We start from the raw sequence: 13,745 nt of genomic DNA, 5'->3' as shown, positions 1-13,745 counted from the left end.
TTAACTGGACAAATGTAACTGCCTTTTTCAACAACTTGAAGGCAGTGCTTTCCCGCTACCATTTCGAAGCAAAGGATATTTTGAATATGGACGAAACAGGTAAAATTTAAATTTTATGAAAATGTTAAAACTACTACAAAACTCTTACTAGAACTATATACAGACGGAAATAAATAAACACACTAACTATATACACACTGACTCAGTAAAGTTCATAATTAATTTAATCATTTCAAGTCATTAAATTCATCATTTATTTTCAGGAACCACAACTGTTCAAGACCCTGACAAAATCATTGTCACCAAGGGGCAGCGCCAGGTCGGTGCCGTGACCTCTGTGGAGAGGGGGACATTAGTCACCATTGCTTTGGCCGGGAACGCACAAGGCAACTATGTCCCCCCATATTTCATCTTCCCCAGGAAGAAGTACCACGACTTCGTGAGGGATGGTCCCGTCAGTTCTGCATGGTCTGCCAGCGGCTATGGGTGGATGCAGGAGGCAGACTTTGTTGCCTTTCTCTAGCACTTCTGACACACCCGCGTGACCCTGGAGTCAAAGGTGCTGCTCCTACTAGACAACCACCATACCTTTCCGTGGCAGCCATGGACTTTTGCAGGTCACATAGTGTGGTGGGAAGGAGAGGAGGACTACACTGTTCCCATCGTCTCCAGCCGCTGGACAGGAGTGTCTTTGGTCCACTAAAGCACTACATAAACAGCGCAGCAGACAGCTGGATGAGAACACACCCGGGCAAGACACTGTCAACATATGACCTTCCAAGTCTTGTGGCCAAAGCGCTACCGTTTGCAGTCACATCAAGTAACATCTTAGCTGGCTTTGAGTGCAGTGGCATCTAGCCCTTAAACCCAGATACTTTTACAGACACCGATTTCTCAAAATGTATAATTCAGAGCACATGATTGTAGTCATAAAAGCATGATAAGTGCCTGTAAATGTTATAAATGTTTATAACCATTATTCTTAAATTGAATGTTGCAGGTCAACAGCGATCCTCACAGACACTAATGTTAAAGCAGCTTTAGAGGAGGAGCAGCGTCGAAGGGGCCAGAAGTCATCTAAGGTTCCAAAGAAAAGGCTCTCTTATGAAGGCACTGCAACTGCTGCCCCTGCATCTACCCAGAGCAAGAATGAGGATTGCCTGGTGTGTGGGGAGACTTTCAGCTCATCCTTGCCTGGGGAAGTGTGGGTGCAGTGCCTCTTTTGTCTGCGCTGGTCCCATGAGGCATGCACTGAGGGCGGAGAGCACTACATCTGTCACAACTGTGATAATGAATAAACAGCATCAGATCATTTGTAAATATTACAGTTATTTATATTGGTAGGCCTACTGTTGTTGCCACACTGTTGACAGTGCATATGGTAGGCTAATATAGTGTAGATAGTGTACTAAGTCTTTATAGCAATGAATTAATAAAAAAGGTTAAACAGTGAAGATAATATTACTAACAATTTGTGTTATAGCCCATTGTTTTACACATTGTACACTTGTTGAAGTGGAGCTACTGTTAATTTCCTCATTTTATGTGGGCTACTTTAATATATGATGTGTTATTTTATTTGTTTTAAATGTTAAATATCCAGTTAGGCCCATCTACATACACACATACACACACACACACACACAAAAACATATTGTTATTAGTAGCCTTCTGTTGTAGGCTACACTTCACTGCTACACACTGGTCCCATGAGGGCACAGATCACTCTGTCTTACTGACAATAAAATATTTTTTAAATCATTTACGCTCTTAATAGTTACTCTTCATATTGCCTACTGTCTTTATGGACTGCTGTTTAACACATTTAAACATATGCTAGGCTATGTACGCTATCTAAACTTTTTGTAGGCCTATCATTTAGCTGCCGTAATGTTAATTGTAGGCGCTGGTGACACATGTGCTACCTTAGGTTATTCATAGATTTTATTATTATTATGGCGATTATAGCAACTCTCGGGACACCGGCATTAACAGTCATGTCGATGATGACTATTATGTAACTAATACGTTAAATTTAAGTTTGCTTACATACCTGTTGACGAGTGATTTCCATGAGATTCACGTGTGAGGCTGGTGGCTGTGAAAAGGAACGACGTTATGCAGCGCCGGTGAATATAAAGGTTACACAGGAAGTGATTGGTTGACCTCGTATTTTCTAATAAATTAGCATTATTTAACTGTAAATCACTCAATATGATTAGAAGCAGGAATTTAAGGATAATCTACATTTAAGGCTGCTCTTTATATAGGTCTGAAAAGTAATAATAATTTAAAAAAAAATCCAAATGCCATAGCCTATAATCTAAATAATAAATTAATATTTTTTTAAGATGAAGGACATTATATGTTTGCAATTGCATATTAAGAAGGACAATGTCAGACATTTTTAATAAAAATGTGAGTAATGTAAAAAAAAAAAAGCATTTATACTGTTGTGTTTCATCCGTCCCGCACAGTAGGGACAATTGAAACAATGCGCACCGTCCGTTCAAAGTCAAATTAAACTGAAGTCGTTCCACATTTTTACAAGATAACACCTGGTATTGATAGAGCACACACGTAAGTTGTTGATCACAACAACAAATTATTTCTGTCTGTAACATTATCTTTTAAAATTACGTATACTGTATCTGAAAAGTGTTTCATTCGTCCCGGCTCTCCCTTATGACAGGATTTCTAACTAACTCATGGAGCTAACATTAGCTTAATTAGCTTGTAAAATCTAAAAACTGCAATCAAAAATTTTTGCGATTTCAGTTGACCAAATCAACAGTCGCTGGCTAGAAATGAGAAGTCTGCTTTTCTCTACCTCTGTTAGTTAAGTTGAGTTTTTTCTGGGGTGTAACTCTTTGTGTATGCTGTAACTCTGTATCTATGCATAAATATGTGATAATTTATAGCAGGTGAAAATATTTCTAAATTACGTTCTAATAACAAAATGTTTTTATGATTGTCATGCTGCACTCATATTGTGCATAAAAATGAGTATTTCTTGCTCAAAAGTAACTCTTCCAACTAAGTTACATTTTCTTCCTAAAAAAATACATTGGATCAATATTCAGAAAGTCCAAAGGCAGTTTTTTATCCACCCAAGAGTTGAGAGAGCACTATTCCTTCATGGCTAGATGCTTGAATGTTGTGGAGTGAGAAGAAAAAGCTGTATTGTACAACGCAAGTTCTCTGCCTGTACAGAATGCAACAGAGGATATGTTTTGAAAATGACCTGTAATACAATCCAAGCTCCCCAGTGCCTCCCCAATGGGATTCCCTCACCGGCCTCTGTTGTTTTCATTTTTGACAACATGCTGAAGCACATTTCATCTCCACAGTGAGCGACCTCCTCTACAGGATCATCCAGTACATGTTACGCTGATGTTGCTGGGCCAGGTGCCCTCGCTCAAAGGAGAACATGCACTATCAGCATGATTGTCTCTTGTGGTGACCAAACCACAAGCTTTTACAATAACAAGCTTTACGAACTAAGCTGCACATGACCAGAGTGTTTATAGCTGGGTTGTGATTATACTGTCTCATTGTGATTAGACTTTCATAACAAATCACAAATGAATGGAAACACAAAAGGGCCTTTGAACTTGTATTTATTAAGATTATGAATGAAAAGGATGTTGCAGGAGGTAAGCCTGTGCAGCAGGCTGTACACAGTGTTCATGTTCTGAAAATGTTCAATATGATTTGCTAATATTACAGTCATTGAATGACACAGTACAAAGACATTCATTATAACTAATGAATATTATGACATTTACTCCTCTGTGATGTGAGTAATGTAAACCACTGTGTAATTCTTTGGGTTATAGCCTACTATCATTTGGAAAAAAACTAAAATTTATGACTGACATATTAAGCAGTATATTCGGTATGTGTTGTAACATACTATGAATTTGCGACATAATAACAGGTAGGCCTACTGTTATGTTTTAAATCCAAACAAAAACTCCCGCACACTGTCTAACTCGCAAAAATATATATTGACACAATGCTTTGGTGCTAGATCTTCATCGGGCCAGTGGTGTTACATAGTGAGAAGCCATCTTTTGTAGGAGGTGACTATATTGTCTACACCAGGGGTATTCAATTAGAATTCAAAGAGGTCCAGTTAGAGAAAATGGTAACACTTTCTATGAAGGTCATCGCTATAATGACTTATGCATATATTTATAACACGATATAATGCGCCCATAAGACATTATAACAGTTGTTATAATCACTTACAAACATGCATTAGGCGCTATAGCAAAGTTCATAACGTATTATGACCTTTTGATTTAATGTTTTATAACGAATAGTAATACCAGTTTATATCAATGTGCGGCAAGAATCTCCAACCATGTTCCATAACACATTATAACCACCGACTCTGCCTCGTTATGAATACACTTTAGTCACAATTTAGAATTAGTGATATAAAATGGAATAATATCTGTCCACACGCTGGTGGAGACACTGTAGTTAATGTCATTGGTTAGCTGTATAGCTTCTTTAATACGCTTACATTTCCCACCTTTAGAGTTCCGTAATTAGCATTTCTTTTACCTATAATGAGCTATCTAATGTTAGCTAGCTGAGGGCCCATCATATAATTTCATTACCACTATATCCATATTTTATCTAATTGTCAGCTAACACTGGTGCTTAGGCATGAGCGAATAGAGGATTAGTAATTGTAATTTTGACAGAGTTCATTATTTAATTAGAATTTTTTTGTGATTCATTTACAATAAGCAGCCATTTGTTTTCACTCTGGAATTCAGGATTTTTTTACCTGCCCAGATACGTGTTAAAATCCAGGTTTGTTATTTCTGTATGTATTCATCTCATTCCCCTTTTCATATAGAGCAGGGAAGAAATCCAACAGTTCCCAATTCCCCAACAATGTATGACTACTGCTTTATTGAACTCACCACACGGGGCGGCTGTGGCTCAGGAGATAGAGCGGGTTGGCCGTTAATCGGAAGGCCGGCGGTTCAATCCCTGGCTCCCCCTGGTTGCGTGTCGAAGTGTCCTTGGGCAAGATACTGAACCCCGAATTGCCTGGCGGCTATTCCACCAGTGTATGAGTGAGTGTGAATGTTAGTTTCCGTTGGAGCACTTAGGCACTTAGGCTCAGTGTATGAATGTGTGTGACTGGTGAATGCAGATGTAGTGTAAAAGTGGTCGAAAAGACTAGAAAGGCGCTATACAAGTACGGAGCATTTTCATTTACAGATTACATTGCATTCAAGGTCAACGTGAGCAAGGGGAAAGGGGATACTTAGAGTAAGTTGAAACTTACAACTTGAAATGATAAGAATTAGGAATTAGAGATGGTAATTAAGGCTGTATTTTATGATAGTGTCTTTGGTTCTCGCTCAGCTTACTGTGGGTCTGACTTTCTGCCAGTTTTGCTCTAGAATACTTGGCCTCTGACTACAAAAGTTGTTGTGTGGTATGGAGCACCCATTAATTGGTGTAATGAATTTGATTTATCATCTACAGACTGATGAAATTAATTAAATAAGATTTTAGTTCACTGTCGCATGTACCTGCACTGCATTGCAAAAACAAAAATCTTAGTAAAATTAATTATCTTAATTGAAGGCAAAATATACTTGTTTTTTGTCTGACAAGATATTTCTTCTTATCAGGCGGCTTTTATGTTAGAGAATTTCACTTGTTTCAAGTTTTTTTGGCCTTTAGTAACAAGTGAAATATTCTTGTTCTGTTGGCAGACAATTTTGCTTATTTTAAGTAATATTTCCCCCATTTTAATGCATTTCTTGTTTTTGAGAGCTCAGTTTTTGCAGTGTGGGTTTCCTTTATGACCTGGGAAAAAAATAAAAAGCTGACCCCCCCAGTTGTCACTTTATAATTCGCACTCTGCCTACGACCTTCAACGCAGATGTATAAATTGGCCTTAAGAGTCTACAACCATGCAGTGAGAACTAAATGCTAACATGGTCACAGTAACAATACTAACATTATTGTAACAAGATATTTAGCTGGTATAATGTTTAGCTTTTTTCATCACTGGTTTAGCATGTTAGCATGCTAACATTTGCCAGTTAGCTGAGGCTTCTCAGGTAAGTTTACAATTCATCGTGATGGGAACCTGACTGTTTAAAAGACACCGCAATCCATCCAGGAGCTGTCATTTAACATTTACAATAGTCAGGGATCAGCTATGTCAGTATGCTTTGTCCTCTGTAGGTCAAATCTGTATGTAATATAATGACTCTAGTAGGGTTGAGATACTGCTGAACCAAAGTGTTGGACAGACAAACTCTCTAGTGAAGCCATACGTTTCGACATGTATTGAGGCTTACATACAATAAACATTATGTATATACAGTACAAATTTTTATATACATTTAGTTGACGCTTTTATCCAAAGCAACTTACTCAGGGACACAATGGTGGATGTCTCACAGTGGGAATTGAACCCAGGTCTCTCACACCAAAGGCAAGCATCATATCTATGCACCATCACCACCCCTATACCAGCATTGAATTTCTTTGGTTTACCTATGTGGTTAAAGAAACTATTTACGGTTCTGCTTACTCTGCTGGACACAGATTAGAGCAGAAGGTGTTCATTAATACTTTTTTCTCCTTTTGCCCTGCAGCAAATTTTTCTTCAAAAGGTAGGGTGCACAGCTAAAGCTTCCTTCGCCTGCAACGGCTCCATCTGGGCACCAATGACAAGTGGGTGGAGAGAAAGAGAGAGAGAGTGACCAGAGTCCCTCCCCAAAGTCAGCTCTGTAACAGAGACAGATTGCAGTGGGAGGGACATGTCCCATTTCTGAGTGTGAGTGACATTGAAAGCAGACGACAGCGTGATGCGCGGTGAGAGAAAGAGACACAGAGCCCAATGTAACACTGCACTCAAAAAACAGAGTTTTTTTAGGGCAAACCAAACCTGAAACTATTTGTTGAGATCTGACAGCTGCTTTGCAAATTCACCAGTCTGTTTTGTCCAATAATACCGTGAAGTCGAATCGAAATTTACATTTTTCTCACTTCTTGGGTAAGAAAATAAATTACAGTGATATTGCAGAAGATGTTAGTTAGATTAGATGATAACATTTGATTCCCTACAAGATATTACTTTTTGTCACCAGCTGAGTCATCAGCAGTACATGCACACTTAGTTTGTCCAACACGTGCCTAAAACAAAGTGCAAGCTCAGATGGTACCGTGCCTTTGCTGTGGCAGCTCCTAAACTGTGGAATGATCTACCTCTGGCCCTTAGACAGGCTTCTTCACTGTCTGTTTTAATTGTACGGTTGTTAATGCCTTATTTATATTTCATGCCTCTTGTGAGCTTTGTATTTCATGTCTTTTATTTGTTTTTTGGTACAGCAAGAAATTTTGATTGATTGATTTTTGTCATCCATTTTACTCACACTGTGATGGAAAGAGGCCCATGAATTAAGTAATGAGCACATTTAAGTTGAAAAAAAACTTGCCATTCAAAGTGATTTATTTTGTTCAAGGCATCATAATTCTAGTGTCTAAACAATTACAGACAAGTTTGAAAAAATCTCACACGTGTGTGCTTTAGTACGTTACAATATGAAGCTTTTATAAATTGTTATATGTTTTACGTTTATATTTTATGTTATATGTTTTAATGTCTGCAACCTTGTTAATTGTGCTGCTGCCTGTCTTGGCCAGGACATACTTGGAAAAGAGATTTAAAATTTTTCTTTCTGGTTAAATAAAGGTAAATTTACCGCTAAACTGTTGGATGACACAAGTCTGGTAATAATAGTAAGGATGGGGTAATTTGGGAAAGCTGAGCCAGGTTTTATACTGTAATTCTACACTGCATTACATTTTTATCACTAAAATAAATTTCAGACCAGACAGACAGGACTTCAACTCCTCTTGTGGATTTTGGACAGAGCAGTGGGAGAGGTACAGAATGGGAAGTCCATACATCAGGTGGCATTAAGATCAACAGGATGACTTTAAAGCGATACTTTGATATAACAATACTAGGAGACATATCACAAATCTATCTGCAATGTTTCACAGTCTAAGTGCAATGAAATATTGTTAATTGGCACTGGAGTTGCCTTGACAAAATTACATTGATGTCTCTGACTCCCATGTGGCTCAACTTATCCTCTTCCTAGGCTCAACCCCTCAATGGGGGCAAGTTGAGCCAAGAGAACACTTTATTTTGGAAAGTCACATTTTCAAAACATACATCACAACGTTAATTTTAGACCCAAAGTGAATATTCACAGGGAGGCACAGCATGACATATATGTACATTTGTTAGTTGGAGACATTATTCATGTCCTCACTTTAAAGACATCTCAAGTAAAAACTGGCTCAACTCATCCAACTCTCCCCTAGGCCTAATGGTGCTTACTGAGACTCCACAAAACTTCCTGTGCGCACAATCCAAAGATGCAGCAATCCCACTTTTAGGTGGCTGTGGCTCAGTCTAGTCTAGTCTTGTCATCTAGTATTGGAAGGTCACTGGTTCAATTCCCAGCTCCCCCCGAGTTCAATCAACAAACCCCTGGTGCAATATTCTGAACCCCAAATTGCTCGCGATGGCTGTGCTGTTGGAATGTACGGATGAGCTAAGTAGTAAGTAGTAGTAGTAAGTGAGTGCTAAGGTGAGCAGTTGGCTCTCATTTGTGTCATGTGAATGTGACAAGTGTATAACGTCTCACGGCAGTCCATAATCAGATACAACATCTTATAACTAACATCAAATTTAGAAATGAAATGTTAGGCTCTTTTATTGTTGCGGCTTTTTTTGTATTCACCTAAATTCAGTGCTTTAAAAGACTTTTTAAGACCTGCAGATATGCTCAAACACTCGAGTCACAGAGTAATGGAGGGAATGCTCAAATCACAGATGAGCAACATCACTCCCCAGCTGGGAGCACACAAGGGCAGAAATTTCACGGGGGCCATGACAGCCATGGCCACTATGTCCCTCCAGTTTGCCCTTATACCCCTCACAAAATGATTTTTATTATTATTATTATACATTTATTTTACCAGGCAAGTTAATTAAGAACAGTTTCTTATTTACATTAACGGCCTGGCAGGAGACAAAGGCCCCCTGTGGGACAGGGTACTGGGATTAAATAAAAACACAAAACAATAGACAGAGGATGCAGGACAACAACACAGTCCCAACAACCAACCTTAAAACCAGACACAAGGACACAAAGAGACCGGATGAGAAAACAATTATAAGATAGATAACAAACACGATAACAGACTAGACATAAGATAATCTACAGAGAGAAGACAATACAACAAATGGCACTATTGTTGGATAATAAAAACAATCTAGATAGTAGCAGAGCGACATATAACAACAACACATAACATCACCTGAAGCAATTCCAGTTTTCTGTAAATTAGTTGGTGATTTAGCCTTTAAAGAGGTGGTATTATGCTCATTTTCAGGTTCAAAATCTTAATTAGGGGTTGTAATTTTAATTTTCAAACAACATATATCTACGTATCGTTTAGAATTATTGGCTGTTAAATAATGCCACATTTTAGATTTCAGAGTCCTGTTAAAGCGCTCTACTACAGATGCCTTAGTCTCATTTGATGAGGTAAAGAGTATGATACTATTAATTTTCATTAACGCATCAAAATCTTTGTTTAACAACTCTTTTCCCTCATCTGTTTGAATTTTATGCAGTATTCTACCTTCAGCTAAGATATCTTTAAAGGACACTGTGATGCATTTACCACTCTTATTTTTTAAACAACGCACCCATGCGTATTTTGAAAACAAATCTATACACGTTAATAAATAGCCTACCCCATCATTTTCAGTAGAATAAGCGGACATGTCAACTAGATCTAGCTGGAATTGCCAGTCTATTGAATTCACTAAAACCTTGTTTCTCTTAAAATGCACTGGAGCCGTCTTGTGTAGAGTATAGGCATCGTGCTTCATGATCCAGTTTTCTACGTCTGAATCTGCGTACCGAACTCCAGTAGTGTCAAATATGGCCTATGGCAAGTTTTTGCTTGCCTCCGTAAGCCCCTGCGTTTTCTGTCGCATAGTATATATATCACCTCCTCCATGATCTTTGTTACAAAGACTGACGCTTCAACGTCTGTATTCAGGTATTTTATTTCCAACGACATACGCAACATATCCGTCAGCAATGATTACAAGAAAAAATCAGTACAAGCACCTATGTTTTTACAAACCAAAGATCTGGTTAGCATTAAGACACACAAATCAATGCTAAAAGTACAAAAACAATTTAACACATGACCCATATGAAAATCATTATTGTTCATAGGAAAAACATTTGCTGTATCGAGTAGAGTAGATTTCACATCTGCATATTTATCCGCAGTCATTTGCACCATGGTACGCCATCCAGAGGTTATTCGTCTAACACATTCTGTCTGCTTGTCAAATCTAGAACAACATAGTGTACTATCTGTGTCACATATCGCATTGTTAACAGCTTCACACAACAGTGTTCTCATCTTATACACGATGTATCTCTTTTTGACATGGTTTAGTATACTAGACACATTCCCCAATGTTTTCAGTGTTGTTACCCCTTCCAGATGTCCAGAGATTCCTTAACTATTGTGTTGACACTGTCCTCCACTCTAACTATCCATTTAAGCGAAGCAATGAGAAAAGGATTCCTCAGCCTAATCTTTAGAGCAGTTGCTGCAATGTCTTGAATACTGCATTCACACCTTGGCACCAACCCAAGACCACGTAGGACGTACTTTTGAGCATCAGCGAAATTTTCGTTAAAAAGCTCCTGCGTAATTTCTCTCTTATGCCCTTTGATATAAAAGAAGGGTAGCATGTCAATGCATGTGTGAGGTTGTTTTCTGCACCATTCGTCTGTATAAGCGCAGTACACACATGTTTGTATAGCTTTTTGCTGCAGTATATTGTATAAATAATAAGCTACCGTTACCTGTATAATACTGCTAGCAGTAGTGTTAGGAGATGTGTTCTTGTCGCAGCAGTCCAGAGTCTCCAAACAGGTACCCTTAAACGGCTTGATCCTGCTCTTGTCCTCTTCTGCTTTTTCTTCAGGAACGAGAATTGTTAAATTTCTTTTCCCCAGTTCTTTGCCATAGTCATCCACCCATGAGTCATCATCATCCTGGAGTAATGGAAAATATTTAGGGCTGCTCGATAGATCCTCACCCGCTGCACATGTCCTCGTACCTGCACAAAACATTTTAATTAGAACAATGTCACTGTCAGCCCTGTCGTGGAGGTCTTTGAGGTTGTCTGCGGTATTGTTTGTTGTTCATCTTGCTTGTCCTCAGGACCAAAAAGTTTTCATTTGATCCCTACATAGCTAACATAAGGTTTATACCATCTGAATAATTTATCAATGTGCAATAAGATTTCAAGGATTCTATCCCATTCTCCCCACTGGACCACAAAGCCGGTGCTGAACCACGTCTCCCACTCTTTAGACGTGATGGGATAGCCTTTTTGTTGCTCTGGGGTCCCCTTCCTTGCATTTTGAATGAAAGAATCGTCCTTGCATGATCTAAAAAAGATGTAGGATTCTGGATCGTAGACTTCAAGGTCTGTCTCTACACGGTAGAGCTCGCCAGGCACAGACCCGCACCATTGTGTGGTATCGACTCCTTTTGAAGCACTCATATCTTTACAGACTTTGTTTCTGAAGTAATTCCAGTCTTCGGTTGAAAAAGCAATGTGCAGTGTGCTTTCACGAAAGAAAAATTTCATCAAGCCCTCTTGTGTAAAGATGAACTGATCTGTGCTCAAACAAGAATCCCGACATTCTAAAATCTTCCACCGCCCATTCAAACTGAGACGCCCAAGCCTTTCGGTCCAGAAAATCAGCCAATGTTGTTGGGGGAGTCTTCTTTTTAGGAGCCATACTCATTGCAACAGGATCTATAATTATACGTCTTTTTGGAGTCATTACTCCTAATTGATTACCTGTGACATCCATGATTGTGATGCTGCAAAGATGGCGCTGTTGTTCTGCATGAAGATAGCTCTGTCCGATACAGATTCACCCAAAAGTCGTTCACACTGTTCCACGCTCTCGGTCCGATGTAAGTAAAAAAAAATAGCCCACTATATATACAACCGATTGCTAAAGCCACTTTCAAACATCCGCTTTTAGAGGATAACACCGAACATCCCGTATACACAAATCCCCCTTTTCACACCCGTCTTCACCTTTTGGTGATCGACCCCCACCGCTGCTAATAGAGGATAAGGCCGGACATGTCTAAATGTACTCACATACCGCTTATCTGATAAGCGGTATGAAAACCTTCCAGCTGTGTTTTCCTCTGCCGTTGTTGTTGCAGTGGTCTGTGTGACGGCGGGAGCAGAGGGCTCTGTGAGCGGGCAGCTGGCCGGCCTCACACGCTCCTCCCGCGGGTTGGCGCAGGCATCCCCCACTGCCACTTATATTCAAGCACATTTTTGTTCCACCATCACTTCTCGTAAAACTGTCAATATTTGAAATCTACACAGCTGATTTCTTACCTCAGAACTTCTCAGAAGTGGATTTAGTGATGAAATTCCATATGAAAACTGTAAAATATAAAACTTTCTGTTGCTGGCCTCTGTCTGGTGCACGCAATGACAATGCGGTGAATAGTGACGATTCTCTCTGACCAGGGACGTGCACAGGAATTTTGAAGGGCAGTTGCTCTGACCTGAAAAAAGGCACTAAACACAGTATCCAAAATGTATTAACAATATAAATGTCACCAAAATACATATGAGAAAAAGAGTTCCTTATATTATTGTTTATTGTTTTTTTTAATCATTATTATTATTTTTTTTTTTTCCTTTTTTTTTTATTTGAAAATAAATAATCTAGATTGAATTGACAGATGGGGAAAACTCGCTTCTAATAAAATATTAAATAAAAAAACGCTTAGATTTCGGAAAAAAATACAATCCTTTTTTAACCTTTTGGCTTCCCGTACATTCAGTTGCGCTTCTAGCTCGTATTCACTTCTGTTGGTACGTATCACGTATGGTAACTGGGCAAAACTACGCATGATTTGTTGTAGTATGATTGCATAAAGGAAGGAAACAGGAATTCCGGTAGGGAACAGAATCGACTGACGTGCAGGCAGCGCTGCAGCAGTGCAGCCACTTAAACAGAGTTTGCCCTTCCCCTACTGACTTTCACTTTCGGTGCCCGAATGGAAGTGAATGAGGCTTTGCGATCGCGATTATTTTTTTATTTTATTTTTTTTTCTCGGAAGGGCGAGTCGGAAGGGCAACTTGAGTCAGGAAAGGCAAACGGGCAGTTGCCCGGGCAACCAGAGCAACCCCCCTGTGCACGTCCCTGTCTCTGACCAATCAGCAGTCTGTCATGTTTTCACGTTACATTTTAGTATCCCTCAGTTCGCTTAGAACCTTGATGGAGGTGAGGTGATACAGAAAAAAGTACCTGGAAGCAACATTTCTACAATGGAAAACCAAACAAAGGCGAGTCGAGCCAAAGGGCCTCCGCTCAGACTAGCTTGGTTTGAGGGCGTGCCTGACCCCGCTAGCAGCTTTATGATGGGTTTTCATTGTGATGTCACAAGTAAAGAAGAAGTTTTATTTATATAGTGCCTTTCCAGAGCTCAAGGTCGCTTTACATGGTACATTTAAAATACATTTACACACTAGCACACAACTTACAATCACATAGAATACATATAGTCACATTTAAACGAAATACATGTTAAAT

General features: G+C 39.2%; 1 long non-coding RNA gene across 1 annotated transcript; it reads right to left on the bottom strand.

The window, feature by feature from the left end:
- Positions 1 to 206: 206 nt before the first annotated feature.
- LOC119907437 lies at positions 207 to 2,159 on the bottom strand. The gene is made up of 2 exons (XR_005445103.1): positions 2,054 to 2,159; positions 207 to 1,282 (listed from the first exon to the last, which is right to left on the bottom strand). It is a non-coding gene; the product is annotated as an uncharacterized LOC119907437 (long non-coding RNA).
- Positions 2,160 to 13,745: the final 11,586 nt, after the last annotated feature.

Source organism: Micropterus salmoides, unplaced genomic scaffold, assembly GCF_014851395.1.
Source record: "Micropterus salmoides isolate LMB-PRFRI ecotype aquatic unplaced genomic scaffold, ASM1485139v1 Ms_hic_scaffold_1, whole genome shotgun sequence".
Lineage (NCBI taxonomy): Eukaryota > Metazoa > Chordata > Actinopteri > Centrarchiformes > Centrarchidae > Micropterus > Micropterus salmoides.
The sequence above is the reverse complement of the archived record's forward strand: the minus strand, read 5'-3'. Positions and strand labels throughout refer to the sequence as shown.